The 8,027-nt window shown below is 43.9% G+C and overlaps 1 non-coding gene across 1 annotated transcript; it reads right to left on the bottom strand.

Annotated features, from left to right (window-relative positions):
- Nucleotides 1-3,455: 3,455 nt before the first annotated feature.
- Nucleotides 3,456-3,530, bottom strand: Trnal-caa. The gene has a single exon. It is a non-coding gene; the product is annotated as a tRNA-Leu (tRNA).
- Nucleotides 3,531-8,027: the final 4,497 nt, after the last annotated feature.

Genomic DNA, 8,027 nt, shown 5'->3' with positions numbered 1-8,027 from the left:
CATCTGTCGTGATGGTACTCATGTGCTACCACTCGTTGCACAACACGGTCATCTGTGGTTCCCACAGATGGTTCTCTGGACGTTTCCAGCTCGTTAACACCGTTGGGTCTCATCTCTCTTCGACGTCACCGTGACGCAATACCACACGTTTTCCATGTTGCCCTTATCTACCTCAATCCACAGGGCACATGACTGTGGCTCTGGCCAGCGCATTCTGCAGACGTTTCACTGGAAATACGTGGGCAAGCGTTTGCTCCCCACCACTCCCCCACTGCACGTGATCAGCGTTCGCACAGCGGTCGAGCAGGGTGGAATGACGTTCCCGTATCTACACTGAAGCGCCAAAGAAACTGGTACAGGGATGCGTATTCAAATATAGGGATATGTAAACAGGCAGATTACGTCGCTTCTCAGGAAGGTCTATGTAAGACAGTTGTTAGATCGGTTATTGCTGTGACAATGGCAGGTTATCAAGACACACAACAGCATCTCAGGCAACTGAAACCACAGTTGCCTGAGACTGCAGGCGTGTGAGCGAGTTGCGTTTGAGTGATTCTGTGCGTATGTGTGTCTGTTGTTGATGAAGGCATTAAACGGCCGAAAGCTATATTGTGAGAATCTTTTTGTTGTGCCTATCTACGACTCAGCATCTCTCGTTCTCAGAATATTGTTACATTCCACCCTCGATTTTCCGTTGTTTTATTTTAATGAAAGTCTATTCTGGAGTAGTACATGCATAAATTAACATAAATTAGCATCAAATGTTTTGTTATTTTTAATTTTTTTAAATAAAATTTTACAGGTGGTATCATATTTGATACCTGCTGACTCATCTGTTACATGAAAGGAAAAATCACATTACGTTCTTTCTTTGCATTTTTAAGCTTCAGCTTCAAGTAATGTAGTTTTTTGGTTACCTATTATAAAACTTCAAGAAACAGTTGCGTTCCCCTGTGATGCTTAAAAACACCTCGGATTCTGTGCAACATCCTGTGAACCAACATCTGGATATGCACTTCCGCTGACATTTTCTAATCTTCTCTGACGAGTGTAAAGCGTTTGATGACCTAAACTGAAGTGGTGGCATTGCCTGGGGTACTCTCAGATGTTTGGTCTCTGCCTATCCGACATCCTCTTCTGAGCTGCTTCCATTTCGTTCGGCAGGCCTCTTGTAGTATACCATATTTTGAGCAATATCAAGATTAAATGCGTAATACTGCATTATATCCTTTCTTCCCCATTTATTTAGGATAGCATCCTGTCTGTATTCTAGCCATGCAGCAGCTATGCAAACACCACAGAATGATATGTATTCTTAATGTCCATATTTTTTTAAAATTCTGCCTCCCACTGCATACTTCCCTGCAAGCCTCTTAAAATTTTAATGTCAAAGGCGTGATATTTATGCGTAAGATATGGCTGACAAACGTTATTTTAGTAAAAGAGTCCGGGGTAACATAGATGATACCATGAGAAAACAAGTGATATACGGCAAGCGCGTAACCTGTAGCATACGATAACAGCAGCCCAACTCGCTAGCGTCAATGCACGACGAAATAAAAAATAAAAACCTGCGGAATCACAAAGGACAAAGGAGGATATAAACACAGGTCGTAGTTTAACGTTACTCTCAAAAATCACGAAGAGTTCTTGACCGGTTTACTTCAAATTTTTACACGATACACTGTTAAAAATTCAGACGGACATATGCTTTATATATTTAAAAAAAACAATATGCAGTTTTTCTGTTTAAACCGACTGCGAGATAGAAAATGCTGTACTGTGTTGTGAAAATCTGTAGGTTCGTTAACTTCGTCAGTTTTAGCTGCGATAGCAGAGCATTTAAAGCATTAGACAAATGGTTTCTCACAGTAGGAAGACATTATTTACGACTTATTTCCTCACGATTAGAAAACTGCTACAGAATCTGAATAGTCTGAAACGTTGCAATCCTACCTGTATACTGTAATTGAAGATACTATCCTTATTGATCCAGGAAGTGCAGACGTCTCTCTCATACCCCGTATACTACTGATACCAATCAGTTTTCCCATTAATTTTAAGCGACCTCAACTCCGAATCGAAGTTCCGTTTGCAATAACGGTCGAAGGTCGAAGAGGAGATCGACAGAGGGTGGATGTGGGGGTGGGGGGACAGGAAACAGTGAGATAGAGGGGGGGGGGGGGGAGGAGGAGATGGACAGAGAGAGGACGGAGGAGATGATCAACAGCGAGAGGGACGAGGGAGAGATGGATACAGAGAGGGGGAATTAGATGGACAGAGGGACTGGGCAGAAGCAGTATTCCAAGTCATATACATATTCAGCAATTGTGAAACACTATTGGGTTCGCTAGTGCAGTATACGCAAGATAAGTAAAATTTCGTTCTTTTTTATCATGCATGGTACCGCAAATATTATGGCCAACAGTGCATATTTAATGTCCGTCAACCGTCTGTAAGATAAATTTTTTTAAGAAACCTTTCTGTATTTCAGACCAAAAGTCCCACCATCATTTTAACTGATGTGCTAAACCATGAGCTGGCGAGGTACCCGTGTCTAAGGGAGGTCACGCTGCAAATCAGTGGAAGGGTGAATGCCCCAGATATCGCTCCTGTGATTAACATTGACCATGTTTCTCATGATGACGATGCGCACGGCGCATCTGATTTCAAACGCTCCGCTTCAAACTTTGCAATGCCACTACACACAGTGCTAGATGTTTACCAGCAATAGACGCGACATTGATGGTGACGGATGTTTTATGACCTTGTTCGTTATTATTTGACGCTGACTCCAACTACGCAATCTTCTGTTTATCACCACCATTTGAAAGGACCTTAAGTGAGGATACCAATATTATAATATCTTGAACAAACAGGAAAAACCGCCTCCTGGACTGCCACTCTTCGGTCGGTTATACCAGCTGAGAAGTACGCTTTGTATAGCCCCCTGTTTCGCCTGTGGGTCATGTTAGGAACATTCATACTGTATATCATTTGCCTACGTATCCTTAAAGTTTTCAGTTGTTCCATACCAGTTTTACTAATTGGACAAAACTGATACCAAGCGAGGTGGTGCAGTGGTTAGCACACTGGACTCGCATTCGGGAGGACGACGGTTCAAACCCGCGTCAGCCCACCCTGATTTAGGTTTTCCGTGATTTTCCTAAATCGCTTCAGGCAAATGCTGGGATAGTTCATTTGCAAGGGTGTGGCCGGCTTCTTTCCCCATCCGTCCCTAATCCGATGGGCCGATGACCCCGTTGTTCGGATCGTTCCCCAAAACCAACCAACAAAACTCATGCGTAAAATGAAAGGAGTATAGGACCAGATGCCGAACCCTGGGGAGCGCCTCATGCTACCTGTCTCCATTGTGACTGTATGCAGCCGGAGACGACGCATTGCTGCCGAGACGTGAGGTATGACCGAAACCATTTCACTACAGATTAAAACAGTGTGTCGGACCGAGACTCGAACTCGGGACCTTTGCCTTTTGCGGGCAAGTGCTCTACCAACTGAGCTACCCAAGCACGACTCACGACCCGTCCTCACAGCTTTACTTCTGCCAGTGAGGACGGGGCGTGAGTCGTGCTTGGGTAGCTCAGTTAGTAGAGCACTTGCCCGCGAAAGGTAAAGGTCCCGAGTTCGAGTCTCGGTCCGGCACACAGGAATCTGCCAGGAAGTTTCATATCAGCGCACACTCCGCTGATCTCATTGTGCATTTCACTACAATTCCTCTCTCCGCTAGAAAACTGTGCAATCAGAGGTGAAGTAAAAATACTAGAGAAACTGTGACAGGCTGCAGACTGTTTAGTTAGGCGCGTCGTAAATGTTCGAACAAAATGAGCAGAATTAAATGAAGCATGTTAGCATAATGCAGACTGGAGTTGCCGCAAAGTGAAATATGGCACGAGGCGCAAGGGATGCGCAGACTCGAGGTTAAAGCAGATAAGGCGATGGTTTGTGGCAATAGGCGCTGCTGTAAACACGTCAGAGCCGTTCTTACGGCCGCTCCTGGGTGAGCCCCACATCGCGCTAGAGGCTGCGGTAGGCGGCAGAGCAGCCATACACGCACCGACACGCCGCAGTGGACGCGAAACAGCGGGCGGGAACCGTATTAAGTCAAAGAAAGTTTTGCTACGGATACGGCGGCACAAGAAGCAAAATTAAGATTCCAGATTCTGCTATCAATCAGGCAAGTTATGGAGGGAAATTTCTTTAGTGTCCAACGCAGCATTAAGCAAATTATTACGTAGGTTAACGAGAGAATCTAAGTGCAGTCCTAAACAGCCTGGCTATCGACTTTTTATTCTACCGACTGTTTATCCTTTCACGCTAAAAATATTGGCATTTAGACAAAAACCTCTGTAGACGAATAAGCACTTCATTTCCGAAGCTAGTTGTCTGTCACACAGTGCGTTGCACTTCGTTTTTCTGTCGTATTAAAACATCTCCACTGTACTAAACTTCCTCTCAGGCTGGGCTCTTTGTGTTGCCACGTTCATGTACCGTCATATTGGCTCTTACAGGCAAGTAAAGAGGGCATATTGCGGGTTCCCTGTTAGATAGCGCGTTCAGAATAACATCAAAAAAGCTTTGCGGGTTGAGCCGTGTCACGGCTCAGCTCATTTGATGTACCCGCGAGATTATTTCACTCGTTTTCGCCGCAGCGATAGGGGGCGTGGTCGCTGAGCGCTGCTGGCGCTGGTGCGCGAGGCAACAGTTTTGGGGAGGACGGCTCGGTCGGGATATGGCGACAGGACGGAAGCGGCGGGGAGTCAACTGGTGCCTGCCGATTAAGGACTGCGATGAGTGTGGCTGTTTGCGAACATGTGGGGGGGACGGAATGCTCGCTTGCTTAGCGTGGTTCTCCGTGACCAGTTGTTGTTTGTTGGGCCTAGCACTCGAGTGTAACAGGAAACTGCATTGGTGTGGTTCTCGTCACCTGGCTAAGGCCGAAATTTTCATATACTTTTATTATATTTAATGATCATTACTTTATTGTGTGGTTGATACTTGTAGCCAACATTTTGTGATTTGAAATACTTCAGAGAATATCATCATGTGCTAGGTGTCTACTGTGAATAATTCTTAATTTGTTTCATAGTGTATGGTACGGTATCCAGTATCATAGATCGTTTTATGAACGTTCTGTCCAAATTATTATTACATTAGACTTTGTTAAAACTGGTGCGTTTAAATTGCAAATTTCTTAATTCTACTAATATTGCTTGGGATAAACCCATCTATTTCTTGATATTGCCATATTTGTGTATTAAGTTGTGTTTCTTCTCGAGACTGATTGAATTGATTTTGGAACACGTGGGGGGAGTATTTAAATGAAAATTGCTAGATAACACAACCGTCGTGAAATTGAAAACTTGACAATGTTTACTCATGTCACCAGTCGTTAATGTTATTTCTGTCTTGTAGCTTACTTAACTGATATAAAATAATTTAGAAATTTTGTGTATTTGTAACGAAATGTGAACTGATGTCACATGAGAGAAAAATAAGTGACATTTGTGTAGGGTTTACGTAAGCTTCAGTGAAATCAGGAGGTAAAAAAAAAAAAAAAAACTGATAACCATTGCCACATTTGTTAAGTAGGCAATAGAGAATTTCTTGCAGTCTTGCCAAATTGGATTTTTTAAGGTTTGATTTACATGTAGTATAAATTACAAGTTCAATATTTTTCTGGTGTAATTGTTAATATTTGTACATGTTGCACTATTGTACGATATAATATACTCTTTACTAACAGTACCTTTGTGTAATGTTTCAGAGTGTGGCTGCAAGTTCATCTAGAGAATGTTTAAAAAAAATTTTATTGCTAAAATTTCCTTTTAAACTGTTAATTGTGTTAACTTGGATGTATAACCGATTATTGTTAAATAATAAATTTGTGTCAACAAGGCTTGGACCAAATAAATGTGCCTACACCTTCCCCATCCTGGCTCTGTACATCACACAACTGTCAAGAGGTGCTGTACCTAGCTTCAAGATACCGTACAGAATTCATGGGAGAACTTCGTCTATTATACATAACAGTAGAACACAATGTAAGCTCTCTGTTAGGGACAGAAGGGCATGAAGGGTTCTGTTGGGGCCATACCACTGACAGCAAAGTTTCTTGCGACGTCAGTCTTGTATAAAACATTCTCGGAGTCTTTTCCGCGTCAGGTCTGGGGAAAACCTCGAGATTTCGCCGGAAGCTTCCGGCGAAATCCTCCATTGTCTTCGTCAGGAGTAACTGACAATCACATTCACCTGACAAGGAAGGAGGAGGATTCTTCGAAAGCTCGAGCTTTTACTCATATTAGGCGAGAGAAAGAGTGTTTTATACAAGATATGTAACGAATGTGAGTACAGATCACAATAAGCGTCTAGTGTAAACTGTTTTAACGAAGTAAGAAAGTAAGGGAGATTAAATGCTAGCATCCCGTCGATAACGTTATCACTACAGGCTGAGCACTGAAGAAACAAGTCCGCCACGTCCTTTTGCTGTGTCTCCCAGGAGGTATCAGACACCGCCTACATATAAGAGCCTCAAGCTTCCTACGGTTCAGGCCCAATGTACTCGTACTTAAGGTTAGAGTGCAGAGAGGGCGCACACGACAATGACTGTGTTACACGTCTGCCTGATCCCAAGTGGACATCCAGTCCACCAAATGTGGAGATAATCAGGCACATGGCTCCACTCAACAGGTTGACAGTTGTCAGACATAGTCAGACGATGTCAGGACAGCATCCATCCACGTGTCCGGGACTCATCTACAGTCGCCGCCAAGGAAAACCAAACTGGACATTCTACAAGTAATGTTGGTCATCGTTCACGGGAAAAGGACTACGCCAAAGACAGATCAATCTAACTGAACACTGCACTCTACTGCCATGCACAATCTTCTTACTCCATTTGAGTACTGTAAAAATTCTGTTGATAAATTATTGTACATTGTTGATAATCCGAGTTGCCTCTTCGATCCAGTGATGAGGCTCTAAAGTTGCTTCGTGTAAGCAAGTAGCCTCATAACAGCAAGTACTTTAGTGGTAGGTGGCTCTCTTCCTGCCACAATTAGATCCTTAATGGCCAGTGCATTTGATGAATACAACATGTTTTGAAAGAAACCATCCCGGCATTTGCCTTCTGCAGTTTAGGGAAAGCACGAAAACCTAAGTCTGGACGGTTAGGGGGAACAGACACTCTCTACATTGCGAGGCCAGTGTTTTAGCAGTGCACCACCTCAGTGCACTGCGTCAAGTCTGGGGCTACACAAGTCAAATGCACGCTAATAATAATGAAAAAAAACCCAACTACGCATCACGAAAGAATTGTCCGGTTGAGACTAAAACTTGTAGATGCGATGTCGTACACATACAAACGAACATACGATTACAGTTTCAGATAAATTGGGTGGTTTATTCAAGATAAAAAGCTACACAAATTGAGCAAGTGAATAAAGCGTTGATACACCTCTGGCCATTATGCGAGCAGTATTCGGATTGTCACTGATTGATACAACTCCTTCTGAAGAATGTTGTGCAAAGTTATGTCCAGTTGGTGCGTTAGGTCGTCAAAATCCCGAGTTGGTTGGAGGGCAGACCTTCCTGGCCCCGGTAGGGTTCGGCAAGCACGAAGACAAGGAGTAGAATCTCTGGCTGTTTGCAGGCAGGCATTATCTTGCTGAAGTATAAGTCCAGGGTGGCTTGCCATGAAGGGCAACTAAATTGGGCGCAGAATATCTTCGACGTACCACTGCGTTGTATGAGTGCCGCGGATGACAACCAAAGGGCTCCTGCTATGAAATGACGTGCCATCCCAGACCATCACTCTTGGTTGTTGGGCCGAATGTCGGGCGGCAGACACGTCTTCGCTGGTCATCAGGACTCAGTTCGAAGCGGGGCCCATCATTGAAGACAATTTTACTCCAGTCAATGAGATTCGAGGTCAAATGTGCCCGACAGCTCTACAAGTAGTCTTGTCGGTGTACAGCGGTCAATGGTAGTCGGCACAAGGGGCGCCGTGA

Source organism: Schistocerca piceifrons, chromosome 8 (assembly GCF_021461385.2).
Source record: "Schistocerca piceifrons isolate TAMUIC-IGC-003096 chromosome 8, iqSchPice1.1, whole genome shotgun sequence".
NCBI lineage: Eukaryota > Metazoa > Arthropoda > Insecta > Orthoptera > Acrididae > Schistocerca > Schistocerca piceifrons.
The sequence above is the reverse complement of the archived record's forward strand: the minus strand, read 5'-3'. Positions and strand labels throughout refer to the sequence as shown.